This window comes from Engraulis encrasicolus, unplaced genomic scaffold, assembly GCF_034702125.1.
Source record: "Engraulis encrasicolus isolate BLACKSEA-1 unplaced genomic scaffold, IST_EnEncr_1.0 scaffold_417_np1212, whole genome shotgun sequence".
Lineage (NCBI taxonomy): Eukaryota > Metazoa > Chordata > Actinopteri > Clupeiformes > Engraulidae > Engraulis > Engraulis encrasicolus.
Genome location: NW_026945717.1, coordinates 17734 through 36669, shown reverse-complemented (window position 1 = coordinate 36669; position 18936 = coordinate 17734). Strand labels below are relative to the sequence as shown.

The window sequence follows — 18936 nt, the reverse complement described above, 5'->3', positions numbered from 1 at the left end:
AGGAAAGGACTATGATTACGAATAAGACACATGAGGCAACCACTGCAGCAGCAGGACACACACTCCAAGTTTGCACCTATGGATGGACAAAGGTAACATCATGGAGACCGCCTATGGAGAGGAAGACCAAGGGGCACAAACCAAGAGTGAGGTGGCCTAAAGCTGCAGAAAAGAGAGTGGGAAACAGTCAATCACGACCTGGTTAACATCTTGAGGCAACAAAACTGGAGAGAATAGTTCAGCGAACAAGATCAGCATCAGCCCAGGGGCCGAATGGGGTGTCATATAAGTTCCACAAGAACTCCCCGGATGTTCTCCGCTATCTTTGGGAACTGATGAGAGTAGTGTGGCAAAAAGGGATAATCCCCTAGGCGTGGCGAAGGGCTGGAGGTGTACTCATACCTAAAGAGTATGGGGTCAGTTCCTAAAGAGTATGGGGTCAGTTCCAAGTCGGACTCAGGGGAGTGGACGCACCTGCCGTGCATAGTCCCTTGGACTTGTAATTGGACATGGGACACAAGCTGGGGCTTGATCACCCTGTAGCTGGCCACCTTTGATGAGGGTGTCTAGTGTCGAAAGGCCGAAACACCCCCTGATTCAAAGGCACACTAACGATGTGTCCTAAATTGACAAGGTACAACGTCCCCTCGCCTCTCTCACCATCAAGGAAACTCATGTGACTCAACACCTAATGGCACAATGGAGAGTAACACCATCTCGTCCTGTGTTTTATAAATCTGGAAAGGACTGCAAGAGGGTAAGCAACAGTAAATAGCTAGATTTCATTACATATCTTTAACTGCTTCACTTATTTGGTGTTACCTTGTCCTGACCCACAGACAGATGTATTTTTCAAATTTAATTTTTGTACATTACTCAAAGCAAAGCAATGAGATGACATTCCAGACTGTGTCTGACCAAGTCTGTAAATATCTTTTGGCTACTGTACCTCAACTGATGTAACAGTAACAACACAAAGGCCTACTGCACACATTCAGCATTCTTTTCATCAAACAACTTTCTCACATTTTCTCTCATTTTCTCTGCAAAGGTGCCAAAGAAGCAGAATATGGGTGACGCTTGCCGGTTTGATGACCTGAAGACAACTGCAGATCATGCGCAGGATGAACAACAAGAGTTGGTGGTCGAGGTACAGATATAAACATGAGAAGGAGAGAAGAGAAGCGGGATCGGCTACAGGAAAGTGCAGAGGACAGATAAAATGAAAGAAAGAAGTGCTGAAAAATAAGCACTGGAAAGGACCAAGAGAGGACAAGCATTGGTAAATAGTCCAATTTCTTTACATAGCTTAACCTGTGGTACTAAGCTGCCTATATATTTTTCCACTGTAATGTGGAAAAAAATTTGAACACTGGTGGCATCTGAGCAGAATGTGGGTTATCGCCTTGTTGTGGAGCTGAAATTACACTGGCCATCTGCAAAATTTTATACTGACTTTTGACTTGGCTGTAATTTGACTCTTCAGTGTTGTAAATACTCTATCTGGAATTGCGCAAGTTTACTCTGGAATATTAAAACCGCATTATTATTTTTTTTAAACTGTGTATTCATTGTCACATAGCCAATCAATGTAACATTAGTAGCCTATCATTGTGCTTCCTTCCACAGCTAGTGACCAGCTGGCCATCTCAGAGTTCCCCTGTTCTCACCTGGACCCCTTATGGAGCGCACATGCACCTCCATTACGGAAATCAGGGCTGCTGACAGCTTTGGCTGGGACTGGGATAGTCACCAAAAGCCCCCTCGATTGAGTCCCTGACTCATATGATAGGCCTAAATAAAGAGAGCATCATTCATGAAATGCTTTTGGTGGAAGGAAACATAATCTACATGTTTATGATTATTTTTGCATGTCTTTGTTATCCTACTGAAATAGAGTGATTGTTAGCATGTGTCTCCATGAGAGATACTGTATGCAAGATGATTTATGTAGCTGAAATGCCGAATTACTAATCAGCATTATTATTATGATTAATTATTAATAACAATAATAATAACTAGAAATGCACTCAGAGAGTTTAAACCTCCGCCAAGGAAGCTGAATTTGGTTGTAATATGTGTGACATGTCGTGGTGTAATCCATGCATTCCTAGACTATTTATAGGCTAGGCCTACAGTGTTCAGAGAAGTGAACATTCAATTTTAACCAAATTATGTGTCTCTTTTATTAGCTAAGTCTTATGTCACCTCTAGTGGTGTAGTCTACTTTTTTATGGTGGGTATACTGTATATTTGAGATTTTTTTGAAGTGGGTATACTGTATATATTTGTGCCATTCAAAACAATGGATCAATCAATTTTAAGTGGGTATACTGAAATCCCTGAAATTTAGAAGTGGATATACTCCGTATACCCGCATTCTACGTAGACTACACCACTGGTCACCTCTCCTGGTTAGCTTTGGTATTAGTTCACCTGCCATTGTGTGATTGGCAAATGTGATTGGTCATGCCATAGGCCTAGGCTATAGGCCCAAATTTGGAAAATATTGTCCCATCGCTATACTGTAGCCTGGTGTCATTGTCCATTCATTGTGTTGTTATAAACATTTTGATGATTGGAAGCATTATGCCTTTCATCACATATTTGTTTTGCCACAATATTAAATAGCGCAGCTATTAGGCCTAATATCAATCCATAATGTGTGCCATATTGTCGGCATATCGGCTATTATATATCATTTGGTGTGCTATTGGCTACGCAGCCATGTAGGCACAGCAAATCCGCGCGTAATACATTCTGGCTGTGTGGTCATTGTCCATCAATCCAGAGAACCTCTAACAGGGAGAAGGCTCAGTCTCATTGGTTCCCCATTGTAGCCAGTTAGCTTTGCATGCATAATGCAGTAACGAGCGTGGGCCAGTCCTTCATGTGGGAAAATGTATGGAATGGAAAGGGGAACCCATGCTAAATACATTGCTACTGCGATTTCCAGTCACAAATATCATCAACAAAACATTCCTGGTAAGCACTATGACTGTTGTTTAACAATAGGCTGTATTGACAAATCGCACAGGTGTGTAGTTTTACAGCAGGTTAGAAGATTTCAACCTGTACTCGCTAGCATCGCGCTAATGTTTATGGGTTTGGCCCCATAAAAATTGAGCTTTGTGACCCAGTATATAATAATCTAGTGGCGCAAAATAATCGAAACGCTACTCAAATGGGGTCTTATTATTTCTAGCTTCGAACTTAATATTAATATTTCAGGACAAAAAATTATAAAAAATCACAAAAATTATAATGGTAAAAAACTCCATTGACACCCATTCATTTTGCACTGTCCCGTGGTTAGGGTTAGCCAATTGTGGCTAACAGGAAGTTCCGTGAGTGAACAGCCCCTGATCAATCCACCTCACAGGCGCGCCCTGTCATTGTTCAATTCACCTCGGCCACCCTGTGGCAGGCCACGAAATAGCAGCGAACGAACAGAGCGACAGACGGACAGACAGACGGACAGACATGATAACACAGAAATCGGGCGATCACATAACCTCCTGGCGGAGGTAGTAATATTATGTCAGGGTCTGGAGATGACAGCTTACCCCAGGTGCAGGCCATGTAGGCTAGTCATCTGTGAAATGCAGTTAAGGTATGACACCACCACCATGGAGTCTGGGGTAGCTTACTAGAATAATTCCCATTAGTTTCAGCTAAGATTAGGCTACGGTTTTGTAAATGACCTGAAATTCTATCTCGAATTCTATGGCGCATGAATAGAACGTGGAATAGAACCGACGCGATCCATTTACAGCACTGACTAGAAGTCAGTGATTTACAGAGATGAATTCAGAATTATATTCTGAATAGTGTAATTGGAATAGCAACAAAAAAAAAGTTGTAAACTAGGCTAGGTATTAGTGTAAGTCTGAGTCATAAAGGAATGCTGCAGATTGTCTGCAGGTGCTTGCGATGTCACAATGGAACAGAATTCCATTGCTGGAAATCTGACCAGGTTTGCCTGAAAAACACTCATTTCTATTGCAAGAACACTAGAGAGGTAGGCAGCAATCCAGTGCTGTTTTACTTATTTATTTATTCATTTATTTTTAGTTATTGTTGTTATTGTCACTATTGTCATTATATGGCTCAAACCTTGTAATACATAATTTTGACTTTAATCAGTTAATTATTAATTTATTTCCTAAATGTATGTTACCCATTCACTAAAGTGATCTTTTCATGTATATTTACCAAGTAAAAAATAAATTAGGGTAATATTTACTGCGTGGGCCAGAGTAGTATTTGCAGCTAAAGATACATACAGTGTAGGCTATCTGTGTACATTTCCAAGCTATAATTAAAGAAAAAATAGAAATTGGTGGTGGTAGCAAATATTAGGCCTACAGATTAAAGTTGTGAATGAGTTGCCTACATTTTTGGAAATGGACAACTACAAATTATTCACTGGACCTTTAAAGGTGTGTTGTGCAATGTTTCAAGTAGTTTATTTCCAGGATTCACCCTGCCCATTCAACAAAGTAGGCTATTCATTATGACTGGGAAAATTGCCTTTTTCATGAAAAGGGGGATCTTCTCTGGTCTGCCTTTTTGAATTTTCAAAAAAATAGACATTTTTAGCTCCAAAACTTAGTGTACTTTGGTCATACTAGTAAATATTAATTATCATTTAGTAAATATTCATGAAAAGATCAAATTTGGCAAAATGCCGTTTCAATGAGCAGCATAGTTGCAATATGTTCTCTGGCCACAATCCTACACAGTGCACCGCTAAGAAATGCCATGAATTATATTCATTTTAACCTTGTACGACCTGCATTACGAATTAAAAGAAAATTCAGATTTTTTTGATATAAAAAAGATATTGTTTTTATTTTTTGTATAGGCCTATATATAATAAATATTGTTTTGATATCTGTTTTGGACTGAAGGCTGTCAGATAACATAGACTAAGTTAATAGAAAAGTTCTGAAGCAAGAAAAAATATAAAGGGCACTGTTTAAAGAAGAGCATGCTTGTCTCTGTAGAATTATGTAGCAAGATCTAATATTGTTATGTTGTAGCTAGGAGACAACACTTCTGTAGGGTTCTTCTGCTCCTCGCCTCAGCATTAAACTTGTCCACTGTCTCATGTCTGTCCCCTTCTTTACAGATACCATGATTCCATAAATGACTGTGATTATTGTACGTTTCCAACTGTGAACATGGACCTGGGTGGAGGAGACCTAGGGCCATCAAAGCAGCCTGCTGAGGCCACTGCTGAGAGCGAGAAAGCAAAGGTAAAAAACGAGAAAGAAAATAGGAAGAAGAGCGAGAAAGAGGAGGTGAAAAACAAGGAGGAAATTAGGAGGAAGGTCAAGAAAGAGAAGGTGAAAAACGAGAAGGAAATTAGGAAGAAGAGCGAGAAAGAGAAGGTGAAAGACGAGAAGGAAAATAGGAAGGAGAGGAAGTCAGGAGACTGGCGTGCCACCCTCTTGAAATGCTTTGTGTGTGGAGGTGGAGGAGATAGCCAGGACGAGTGGGAGATGTCAGCGGAGGAGAGGCTGAGGATTCAGGAGAGGATCCGGAGAGCTAGGGAGGCCGACCTGCAGAGGTCCCTCAAAATGCGCGAGGACAACCTGATGCGCAAAGAGAAATTCAAGCGCATCCTGAGGGCCAGGAAGTTGACAGAGGCCAACAAGGAGTGGAGCGCTCTTCCCGCGAGGCCGGAGGAGGAGGTGGACCGGAAGGTGACTTTCCTGGAAGTCGACGCCTGCGATGTCTGGTTTTACCAGGAAGAGGCCAACCCCAGGCTGGGTCAGGTGTGGAGGAAGGTACTCTGCGAGATCAAAGACAACAAGATGGCACGAGACCTCCAGGCAAAGTGGCCAAGGAAGAAGAAACAGCTTATGAAGAGGGAGGAAAAGCAGGTCATCATCGCGCCTAAAAAGCAGGAGGAGGAAATGGATCTCTGTGATGCTTTGACTGGCTACATCTTGTGCCTGGGCTTTGGAGCACTACTGTGCTTATGGCTCAGCCACCTGCTGTGAAATAGCAAAGAACATGGGGACGGGGATGGGACGGGGTGGAAAGATGGGGTACAATTGGCTTGAAGAAAAAGGAAAGAAATTACACGTATACTACACACAGGGGAGAATGAAAATGAAGAATGGGAAGACATATTGGACAAAATATATATATGAAAAAAACACACGGAAAAGGAAGTTGTGAGGGACAATTTGGAAAAGTTTTTTTTTTAAATTCAGGGCTGGAAATGTATTTTTGGAGCACATTGGAGGAGTAAGACAGGGTGGAAGAGGAGAGAGAGGATGATTGAGGAACAGAGAAAAGAAGTGGAAGAAAGAAAAATAGATGAATGTGGCAATACCATAAGAGAGAAAAAGAGACTGAGAGGGCTGAGTACTGCATAGCTCTGCCATAGACCTGCCCTTGCCTGGCCTGGTGGTGTGAAGACACACCAAGAGCAATCAGATATGGCAACCTGACCCCCTGGCCAGTTCCAGATGCATGCGATATTAAGCGTTTGCCGCCACCCTCAGGTGACTTAAAACAGACACACAAGCAGACGGGCAGACAGATAGACTGATAGACAGACAGGCATGGTAATACCTGGCCCAATCCCCTTCCAGAATGCCAGGTAAGTAGGTACAAGAAAAAAAATGACACAACTGCAGGATTGTATCAAAGACACATGATCGGGATTTGTTTGCTGGCCAAGTGACCTTGAGAAAAGTGCAGATGATGCACAGGGTGCACATGTGACCGAGGTGTTCCCGCACAGTTTGTCCCCCTCGGACCGTGAACTCACCACCTCATCAACGCATCGGTTTGGCAATGGGAGGCGCAGTGCGAGACTGCTGAAGCTAAAGGGCCGGTCCATGCCCAACGTTACCGCACTGTATTGAGGCTTTCAGGAGGGAGGTTTACTAACGTTCCACACCACACTCTTCTAGTTGGCCTCCTTTACACTCTCCCCCTTAAACCTCACTCCCATCTGGGTCAGGGCACCACTGTGACCTAGGTGTTCCCGTGCACTCAACACCTAATGGCACAATGAATAGTACCACCATCTCGTCCTGTGATTTATGAATCTGAATATCTGGAAGCATCCAGTGACTGCAGAGAAAGGTCAGCTGACAACATGGGAAAGACCGTGTGACGGCATGGAGAGACAGCTGACTGGAGGGAATAGACCCCACTGGGGCTGCCATGGGCCAGCTACCCATGGCGGCAGGCTCTGACGGTTATTACAGTTGCTGGAGCCACCCGCCAAATGCTATGGAAAGTGAACAAAGAAAGATACCCCTGGAGCCTGCGAGAGCGGGGGCGCAAGATGGCTCAATGACTGATAACACGGCTACAGACCTAGGAAAGGAAAGGACTATGATTACGAATAGGACACATGAGGCAACCACAGCAGCAGCAGGACACACACTCCAAGTTTGCACCTATGGATGGACGAAGGTAACATCATGTAGACCGCCCATGGAGAGGAAGACCAAGGGGCACAAACCAAGAGTGAGGTGGCCTAAAGCTGCAGAAAAGAGAGTGGGAAACAGTCAAAACTGGAGAGAATAGTTCAGCGGACAAGATCAGCATCAGCCCAGGGGCCGAATGGCGTGCCATACAAGTTCTACAAGAACTCCCCGGATGTTCTCCGCTATCTTTGGGAACTGATGAGAGTAGTGTGGCAAAAAGAGATAATCCCCTAGGCGTGGCGAAGGGCTGGAGGTGTACTCATACCTAAAGAGTATGGGGTCAGTTCCAAGTCTTACTCAGGGGAGTGGACGCACCTGCCGTGCATAGTCCCTTGGACTTGTAATTGGGCATAGGACACAAGCTGGGGCTTGATCACCCTGTAGCTGGCCACCTTTGATGAGGGTGTCTAGTGTCGAAAGGCCGAAACACCCCCTGATTCAAAGGCACACTAACGATGTGTCCTAAATTGACAAGGTACAACGTCCCCTCGCCTCTCTCACCATCAAGGAAACTCAAGTGACTCAACACCTAATGGCACAATGGAGAGTAACACCATCTCGTCCTGTGTTTTATAAATCTGGAAAGGACTGCTAGAGGGTAAGCACAGTACAGTACAGTAAATAGCTAGATTTCATTACATATCTTTAACTGCTTCACTTATTTGGTGTTACCTAGTCCTGACCCACAGACAGATGTATTTTTCAAATTTAATTTTTGTACATTACTCCAAGCAAAGCAATAGAGATGACATTCCAGACTGTGTCTGACCAAGTCTGTAAATATCTTTTGGCTACTGTACCTCAACTGATGTAACAGTAACAACACAAAGGCCTACTGCACACATTCAGCATTCTTTTCATCAAACAACTTTCTCACATTTTCTCTCATTTTCTCTGCAAAGGTGCCAAAGAAGCAGAATATGGGTGACGCTTGCCGGTTTGATGACCGGAAGACAACTGCAGATCATGCGCAGGTTGAACAACAAGAGTTGGTGGTCGAGGGACAGATATAAGCATGAGAAGGAGAGAAGAGAAGCAGGATCGGCAACAGGAAAGTGCAGAGGACAGATAAAATGAAAGAAAGAAGTGCTGAAAAATAAGCACTGGAAAGGACCAAGATAGGACAAGCATTGGTAAATAGTACAATTTCTGTACACAGCTTAACCTGTGGTACTAAGCTGCCTATATATTTTTCCACTGTAATGTGGAAAAAAATTTGAACACTGGTGGCATCTGAGCAGAATGTGGGTTATCGCCTTGTTGTGGAGCTGAAATTACGCTGGCCATCTGCAAAATGTTACACTGACTTTTGACTTGGCTGTAATTTGACTCTTCAGTGTTGTAAATACTCTATCTGGAATCGCGCAAGTTTACTCTGGAATATTAACACGGCATTTTTTTTTTTAAAACTGTGTATTCATTGTCACATAGCCAATCAATGTAACATTAGTAGCCTATCATTGTGCTTCCTTCCACAGCTAGTGACCAGCTGGCCATCTCAGAGTTCCCCTGTTCTCACATGGAACCCTTATGGAGCGCACATGCACCTCCATTACAGAAATCAGGGCTGCTGACAGCTTTGGCTGGGACCGGGATAGTCACCAAAAGCCCCCTCGATTGAGTCCCTGACTGATATGATAGGCCTAAATAAAGAGAGCATCATTCATGAAATGCTTTTGGTGGAAGGAAACATAATCTATATGTTTATGATTATTTTTGCATGTCTTTGTTATCCTACTGAAATAGGGTGATTGTTAGCATGTGTCTCCATGAGAGATACTGTATGCAAGATGATTTATGTAGCTGAAATGCCAAAATAATAATTATTATTATTATTATTAATAATAATAATAATAATAATAATAATGATAATGATAATAATAATAATAATTATTATTATTATTATTATTATTATTATTATTATTATTATTATTATTATTATTATTATTATTATTATTATTATTATTATTATTATGTCAGGGTCTGGAGATGACAGCTTACCCCAGGTGCAGGCCATGTAGTCTCCTGATCCTCCACTTCCTGATCAGGGTGGGGTCACACATGTCAATCACCTGATCTCTGCCCACCTGAAATATTACAGTAGAAGTACAAGTATATTACAGACTTTGGAACTTTGGGGCTTTGGAGAAGTTAGGACATTTCATGTTGTCACACTCCAAACAACAACAATAATAATCAGAATTATCAATAATCTGCCGTTTCCTACAGCATAAATATTATTACTTTATTACCTTCAAAAATAGCAGCCTTTGTCATTCACTGGTCTCCATTGAGCTGATACCTGTATGAAGATAAGCGCATCTCAATGAGTTTCAGAAAATGGCCAACCGCTTTGGAAGTTCAACTTGATAAGAGGTTTACCGCCCCCCTCTGGATATTGGGTGTAAGTGCAAATCAATGCCACAATTAAACTTATGAGGTTTAAGAGTGAGATGGGTGAGGGAAACAGCATGTGAATGTGATCTTCCGACACACACGTGCATGCACAGTAGCACACACAGATAAAGGCAAACAGTAAGATAGGACCTGTCCAAACTATGCACTTTCAAAAGCACACGCTACAATAAAGGAACTTTTAGATAAATAAGAATCCAAAAGGAGTTGATTCTCATAAACACCACAGGCCAGTATGCCGACCTTTTGGGCTGTACTTGACAGGAGATGTAATAAAGTTTTTTTTTTTAATCTGGGAACAAATTTCTTACCAATAGATTTGTTTTTACCACTCGTCCTCAGGTGTCCAGACACCTCACAATTTATCCACAGCCAAATCCTACGGGAAAATCCAAGGGTAGGGGTGCCCAGAAGGCCATTGTAAAAATCAGCAGAGGTGTCAATAGTAAAAGTAAGCTAAAGAAAAAAGAGACATAATTTCATTCCAAAATAACTTATCTTACCAACTAGTTGGTCTATGTCCTTGTCTTGTGATCAGATGACTCTGCGCTGGTTGAATAAAATTGATACAATAATTTTCTGAAAGCTCCCCATGATCTCCCCCTGTGGATAAATTGCCAGGTGTTTCTTCACACCTTTAAGAACGCAGGGTGAAAACATCTTTCTCTAACTAAAACTCATACACTTACGCTAAAACCCAAAAAGACCCGAATAAAATGCTGAATGCATGAGCCATAGGTGCTGTTTCCACGTAGCAGGATATTTTTTTAACAGGGTATTTTCTTCTCCTGTTCAGGTGTAAACGCAACATGTGGATAAAAATAAATCCTCCATTGTAACAAATGCGTTTCAGACCCCTAAACAGGATATTTTTTTCTCCTGCTTTTAATACCTGGATTTTAAATATCTGCTACGTGGAAACGGAAGGCCAAAACCAATGCAAAACCAATGCAGCCAGGAGAAAAAAATATCCACATATAAAAATATCCAGCAACATGGAAACAGCACCATAGTGTATATTTTAACATGTTCCATGATCCGTGGAAGTGTAAAGACACTGTAGCTACACTATGACTAAATTAACACAATGACTGCCTTAAAACTCTTAACCCTCCAAGAGCAATCAGGTGATCACTTTGAAGAGACGACTAAAGAAATCCCTCCTTTTAAACTTGAATATGGGAGCAAGATCTTTATCAGACCTTGTGAGAGAGGGCTGACCTTAATATGCTTGACATTCTGAGAAGCGGCTTTCTTTGCAAAAGGAAGAGAGAACCCTTTTTTTAAAATTATTTAACCATATCACTTTTTGAAACCCAGCAACAACATACAGTATATAGCGGTGTTTTCAAAGGCACCTTAAGGGTATTGTACAAATTACCATATACCATACTTTGCTAGAAAAAACCCACAAGGGTTTGTACTGTTTGCCTTCATGTATAATACAGTACGTACATTGTGTCATACTGCCTGAGTGTCCCAATTGTGTTCATCTTGTTTAGATTGTGTTGTCCTGCAATGCTACCTCTAACAAAAGATGAAACGTTAAACATCATGTTATTTAAATTACATCATTAAGCTCAAGGCTACAAATGCTATGCATATTCATACAGGAGGAGACGAATATTTAATGTCATAACCTAAATACATTATTTTCCCATGCCAAAATGGTATACATGAAAACAGTGAGAAAGCTAGCGAGTGTGGAAAGAAGGCCAAAAGCCCAGTGCTGCTCCACAGGTTGTTGTTGTGAAAGATGTCTAGACCATGCACCAAGCCCTTGCCTTCAGCCACATCACACAAAGTGTAGCATTATTTTAAAGCAATATATAGTAGCATCACGGAGAACAGCCCTTGCCCCCAGCCAAAGTACACCAAGTGTAGCATCATTTTCGAGCATTACTGTATAATCGTGGAGAAAAATCATTGCAGCTGCACAGTGGAACAGCGAGAGAGAGAGAGAGAGAGAGAGAGAGAGAGAGAGAGAGAGAGAGAAAGAGAGAGAGAGAGAGAGACAGAGAGAGAGAGAGAGAGAGAGAGAGAGAGAGAGAGAGAGAGGAGAGAGAGAGAGAGAGAGAGAGAGAGAGAGAGAGAGAGAGAATCAGGACAGCTAATTTCCTGTGTGAGGCCATGGCATGTCTGCTGGTTAACCTTATTAGTGTCCGGGAGGCCTGGCAGACGCCAGTGAAATCTCATTTAGGAGTGTAATTACTATAATACTACAATATTGGCACACTATAATACAGCCTCTGTATCATTATAATATAGACTCTGTATTACTCCAAGCACAGCCATGGTCACAGAAATATGACAAAGTCGATGGACACACATTGAGCACTCAGACAGTTAACAAGTTAACAAAAGAAACACAAAAAAACATGAAAACACTATTCACATGTTGATAGATCTCTTTTGTTGTGAGGTAAACAAGAGAGTTCTGAGATTAATTTTGTAGCCTGTAGGGTTCTTTCGCTAATAACGAATTGTGTATTGTCCACACCCAAGTGCTTTGCATGAAACATTCCGATGAAATTAGTACACACAGTTCAGATGGAGACAGCACTTCAAACACTTAAAAACAAAAACATACCAAGTAGTTGGTTGTGTGAAATGAGGAAAGCTTACCTTCTTTCAGAGCCGAGAGGAAAAAGTATGTCTTTATCTGAGGTAACAAGTGGAGACCTTTACTGTGAGGTTAGTCAGAATGTTTAGGAGGTAACGGATGAGGTACTTCACTGAAAGGTTAGTCAAAGGGGAGAATAGGGTTAACAAGACATGAGGAGAGGAGAGGAGAGGAGAGGAGAGGAGAGGAGAGAGGGAAAGAGAGGAGAGGAGAGGAGAGGAGAGGAGAGGAGAGAGGGAAAGAGAGGAGAGGAGAGCGGAGGAGGAGAGGAGAAGGGGAGGCAGGGTGGGGCGAGGCAGACTAGAGGGGTGATTCTCACGAATCAAAAAAAATCAATGGCAATGAGGTTTTAATGGGTAAATAGGACATGGATTCTTTTGATAATATACATTACTGTAGAGCAAGACGTGTACTTTCTGGCACACTAGTTCATTAAAAAAAATGTTACTTTTATTTTCCACTTTTTATGCATTTTATAGGCCAATTCTCATTACCGAAATGTGTCCCGACCAAAATTTCTGGTCTTTGAATTAGGTTAAAACATAATAAAAAAAAATAAAAATACGTAAATGACACTACAAGAGCGTTGGTCTATGTCTGAAGTTTCATTAAGTGTTCCTTGTTGGCAAATTAAATAATGAACACTAATGAATATTTCAAGAAAAGATCGTGTCCCCAAGTTTTTCTTCTCATTACCGCAATATATTTCAGAGCTACAATTAAAAGCCATCAGAATTTCAATATAAGCTGAAACTACCTACAATTGATGTGTACCAACAGGAGATTCAAGATGGCTACATGATTAGTCAGCCTTATTGTTTGTGCCTGTAAAATGTCACAATTTGTCTCAAAAATATGCAAATACGACAAAAGTGGTTCTCATTACCGAAATTAGTCAATATTTCAAAATGAAAAAGATTTTTTCATTTTAAACTTGCTTGGTAATAGGGTATTCCTTTTCAGAATTCAACAATGGTCATGAATTAGCTATGTCATAATTACTCAAGTTACAGTTAGCATTATTGTGCTGAGCCATCTCATTACCGCAATACACATTCTCATTACCGCAATGTTTTAAGTACCTTTCGGTAATGAGGATTGTCAATTTCGGTAATGAGACTCTATGGTGATTTACATTTAGAATATATTTTCATGACATATATCCATTTCGCTTTTTATTTATTTACATTTTTAAACATGCAACTGCAACCTTAAATACAAATTATATTTTTGCAGTATAAAATATTGTCACTATGTCACTTAATTACAGGTAAAGCACTTGATCAAAGTGTTAAGTGACATTGCATCCATTTCGGGTTAAAATATGCAATTGTATTGAATCAATATTCGATATACAATATTGTAAGTAAACAAAGCAAAAGTAAATGCCTAACATATGCAATAGCTCTAATGGGGGTTTGTCTGTAAAAGTGATCATCTCCCTATACATTACATAAGCTAAATTGAGTGGTCATACAGGTGTTGTTCATAGACCATTTTTTCTGTTCTCATCCTTTCTGGCAAATGTTGTGGTGACATTTATATTTTGTCCCACCCTTGGAAGAACAACAATCGACTATGGGCCAGAAACCCTGTTGTGAAAGTTCATTGAGAGCAAGTAGCAACTTAATTCTTGCTCATATGCCAATCCATGAATCAATATTCCACCCTCGAAATGTGGTCCTTTGATGCAAAAAAAAATAATCAAACTGCCTAGTGATGTCACCCAATGCAAAGGCAATGGCAAACAACGAACCCAGCACTCGCAGTGAAGTTGTCAGATTGCGTAGATGGCAAAAAGGGAACAAGTTGGGAGACAAAATCGACTCACTTCAAGTCCATGTGCTTTTCCAGAAATTGACAGATTTTTTTGCTTCCTGTGTTTGGTTGTCATACCCTCATTTGTAGTGGGTTTGAGTATTTATCCTTTTTTACTAACTTGACTTCCTTCCAAAATCTAAGTTTTGGATCCAATTTGATCATTGTTAAAGGGTGGCACAAAAGGCTTGGCATTTGAAATAGCAGTGAATAGGCCTATTTAGCGAATTCAGCGAGAAGTAGTTTTTAGAATATTTCAATCAAAACTAGTAAGAAGAATCATTTGGAGGAATGCTTTCCCAAATTAGAAACTCCTCATGCATGTTTTTTGCAGCCTTTAGGAAGGTTTCAGCCCCCATACTCTGATCCTTAAGCCATGCTCAAACACCCATGTACCCATCTTTTAGTCATGCTGTGAGTTCTTGATGTCCTGGGTAAGTGGAAAGGTAACAGGATCAAAACAGCCTCAAAATGCACTTTGCACTGATTTAGCTGAAAATGCCCATTAACAGCAATTCAAAATTCCAAGTCTATTGTGCCACCTTTTGACAAGTATCAAACATGCTAGAAAATGAAAAGGAAGTTAAGGTAGTTCAAGAATGGCAGTTATGACTCACCCGCATTTATGCCTCATCCCCAATAGCGCCCGAACGGGAGCAGTACCATGCTCAGGGTACCTCAGTCATGGAGGAGGATGGGGGAGATCACTGGCGGGTCAGGAATCGGGAGTCTGATGCCCTGACTGCCATTAGTGTGCAATGTGCAACTCAAACAGTTAGTGGTGTTCAGTGATATTTCATAACACATAACGTTCATAGTGAATTCCGGCTTTGGTCCGGACAGTATTATGGTGATACTGTACCGAAAATGTACCGAACTGTGACCCTAAAATCAAGGTGTACCGAACCGGCATATCATAAAACCTACTCTAGTCATCTCCTGTTCCTTCTACTTACTACTTCTTAGTTGCCAGTGCACGACCTTGCACTGCGACATGATTTCCCTTCTCATAACAGATTTAGATTTCTGGTCCACTATAGATTTTTGGCTGGAGAGATCAGTGGTGAGTTGTGATATCATATTCAGGGTGGGGATGAGGAGTGGGATGTATGCGCTTCATTGGGGTCATCAGGTGGCTACCCTCCGGTGTTTTGATGATGGACGAACTATAACTATAACTATAACTATAACTATAACTATAAAGGGCAGTCATGGGTGAGCGGTTAGGGTGTCAGACTTGCATCCCAGAGGTTGCCGGTTCGACTCCCGACCCGCCAGGTTGGTGGGGGGAGTAATCAACCAGTGCTCTCCCCCATCCTCCTCCATGACTGAGGTACCCTGAGCATGGTACCGTCCCACCGCACTGCTCCCCATGGGGCGCCACTGAGGGCTGCCCCCTTGCACGGGTGAGGCATAAATGCAATTTCGTTGTGTGCAGTGTGCAGTGTTCACTTGTGTGCTGTGGAGTGCTGTGTCACAATGACAATGGGAGTTGGAGTTTCCCAATGGGCTTTCTTAACTTCAGAGTGCACCCCTTGGCCTTCACCCCTTGTACTATGATGTTACTTTGGTGCCCAGGAGGGGCCTCGCCTATTCACCTACTGCAGGGCTGGGGAGCCTTTTTCATTCGAGGGGCCTCTTCAAATTCATCCGAGGGCCGTAAAAGCTCTCAGAGAGGCGTACTAATAAAACAAACTAGGATTTCCCCCAGCACTTTAGGCCTATATTGAAGGCAGCCACCTTTAAAACAGACCCCACCGTCTCTAGTTCCCCTGAATATAACTTAATTGTATTGCAAATGTATTTTCTAAGATTCCTTTACAAAATGTGTCATATTTGGCTGGGTTAAGTCTTGAATCCCAATATCCTTCAGTAGCTTAATGAATGGTTTTATATAGAATATATTTATCATCTTATTAGGTGTCATTTGATTAGTTCTGCCCTGGAGGCTCTGTCGTTGTGCTAATAATAATAACAAATAACACATAATTTACTAATATTTGGCTTTAGTTCAATTTATTTCTCCTTATTCTCATTACCGAAAACTCATTCTCATTACCGAAACATATCCCTCATTACCGAAATGAGCACTTAATTGGAAAAAAAAGTACTAAAGGAAAACTGTATTCATGTATATTTTTTATGAACACAGTACCTTTCATGTTTCTTTCACTTCAGTATATTTTTGGACCGAAATTGTAGGTTTTCACTGATGTATTCTAAAATTAAAGAGGAAAACAAATGATCCTATTGCGGTAATGAGGTAAAATGGTAAAATTCTTAAACTAAAATAATAAGAAAAAAAACTTTTTTGAGTGTTTTATGTAGCCCCTAGTACAACTATCAATATTCAATGAACATAACTGCTAGAACAAATAAGTGTCCTAATACATTTCATGAAAGAAAAAAATTGCGGTAATGAGCATTTTAGCAGACATGGACCTATAAAATGTTAAAAAAATGTGTTTTAAAAGTTGTCAGGTAAGTTGATATTATTGTGCTTAGTAACTGTACACTTTGATGTAACTGATTCAAAAAGAAATTCAACCAAAAAAGCATTTTGAAAAAATGGTTGTCAAAACACCTTTGTTGCACGTTTCGTGAGAATCACCCAGGATGAAGAGAGAGCACACTTCCTTCTTTTCCTCGCTCGAGTGTATACCTCTTACTTGTCCATCCCCTCACACGCCCACGTGGGGTTCATCCTTTCTGGATTACACATCCAGCACACACACACACACACACACACACACACACACACACACACACACACACACACACACACACACACACACACACACACACACACACACACACACACACACAAACAAGGAGCAATAACGTCACCAAAAGAAATACACGCAAAGGACAGTAGGTGTTAGACACAGGCAGAGAGATGGACACTGGCAGAAAGACAGACAGAGTGGTGCAAGGGAGATTTAACGCTTCACATCAATTACAAGGTCTCTCATTTTGAAAAACAGGCTACACAAGATGAGACACTCAACAGAACACAAAACAAACATTGTCCTCAGTGGGAAATGAACACTAATGACCATAAAGAACCACACTATGGGGGTAGCTGGACTGGACACAAACTACCCTAGACTGGAGGCTTTGAGTAATGGAGTTGAGGGCTGGAAACTGACCCTACACACCACTTGAATGCTAACTAAGCTTAAGTCTTGACTGTGCATGATAAAATCATAACATGGTGCTCCGTGATAAAATCCACAGTAGGCCTATATACTATAGCTAGGGCTATCATGTATCTTGATTAATTCTTTATTAAATAGTAACGCTCAGTTATGGATATTGAAGTGGAGCTATTAGGGGAACTAGCAGGGCATCTGGCCCAGGGCCTAGGGCCCAGGGGACGCAATCGCCATTCCGACATAGGCTACCGTCATTCTGACATACCTCCATTCCGAAATTCCGCCACTTAGACATACTGCCACTCAAACATATGTAGGCTAACACCATTGCGACACTTCTTCATGTAACTGGTGCCCAGTGCCTTCCTGTATTGGTGGTGGGGGCTCTATTGTGACCTTGGCAGGCTGCATGTCGGCCCTATCAGTGTCTTGCCCTTGCCCTGTGTGCACTTATTCCGCATTAAACTGATGTGTTTGAGCCCAGAGTGGCGGACTGCGCAGGAACACCTCCGTTTAACTGGGAGTGAGGATTAGGGGGTTGAGTGAAATGGAGGTCAGCACTGTGTGACTGTTAGTAAACCTCCCTCCCGAAGCTTAACGGTAGTGCTGAGCTATCGGACAGGTTGGTCCTTCAGCTCATGCTGTGCTTCCCATATCCGAACTGGAGCGTTGACTAGGAGGTAGGTTAGCCCTGAGTGACAGACTGGGCAGGAACACCTCAGTAGGCGTACCCCAAAACGATCAGCTATGTTCCCACAGCCCACTGGTCCCACAGCACGTTGGTCCCACAGCTCAATGGTCCCAGAGCTTATTCCTGCTGCTCCATGTTCCCACATTTTAAAGAAATTATTCTAATATAGACCCTATGTTCCACAACTCCATGTTACCACATTTCCAAGTAAACTAAGAGAACATGCCATGGGACATGGGGTCTGCTCGTTTTTCCGACACACCATTGGTCCGATGTGTCAATATTCCGAAAATTTCCCAATGATCCTACAGCCCTTAGTCTTACAGACCTTTTACCCGATAAAATGAAACCCTTTGTCCCGACAGTCCAATGTTCCGACCAAAAGCTGCTTTAGATCACCGTCATCTCTGATATATGCAGTGGTCATGCAGCTGTCTGTGACAGGTTGGGTTTAGGGAAAGTTTTGGTCAAGGCACAAATTTAAAACTCGCAAACATTGCAATACTGACAGGTTAGGCTTAGGAATGGTTTTGGGTGAGCCTGATCTCGAAGGATTGCGTCTCATTTATCACGCAAACCAAACTCAAAATTGCGTCAATATAAGGACGCATTCTCTTAAATGTCACACATGCGCAGTGGCCACTCTGCTGTCTGGAGCCCCCCTGACATCTTTGTAGCCTAATTTACTGAAAAATAAGCCGTTATTCATGTTGCTCCACATAACCGCGTATTGCAACTTCTTAATTAAATCCCCACAACAAAATGCTGAGCTTA

The 18936-nt window shown here is 41.7% G+C and overlaps 2 long non-coding RNA genes across 2 annotated transcripts; both read left to right on the top strand.

The window, feature by feature from the left end:
* The first annotated feature begins 428 nt into the window (after positions 1-428).
* On the top strand, positions 429-1800 carry LOC134443977 (uncharacterized). Its single transcript, XR_010033814.1, has 3 exons — positions 429-757; positions 1052-1282; positions 1630-1800. It is a non-coding gene; the product is annotated as an uncharacterized LOC134443977 (long non-coding RNA).
* A 5251-nt stretch (positions 1801-7051) lies between these two features.
* On the top strand, positions 7052-9139 carry LOC134443976 (uncharacterized). The gene is made up of 3 exons (XR_010033813.1): positions 7052-8058; positions 8363-8593; positions 8939-9139. It is a non-coding gene; the product is annotated as an uncharacterized LOC134443976 (long non-coding RNA).
* Positions 9140-18936: the final 9797 nt, after the last annotated feature.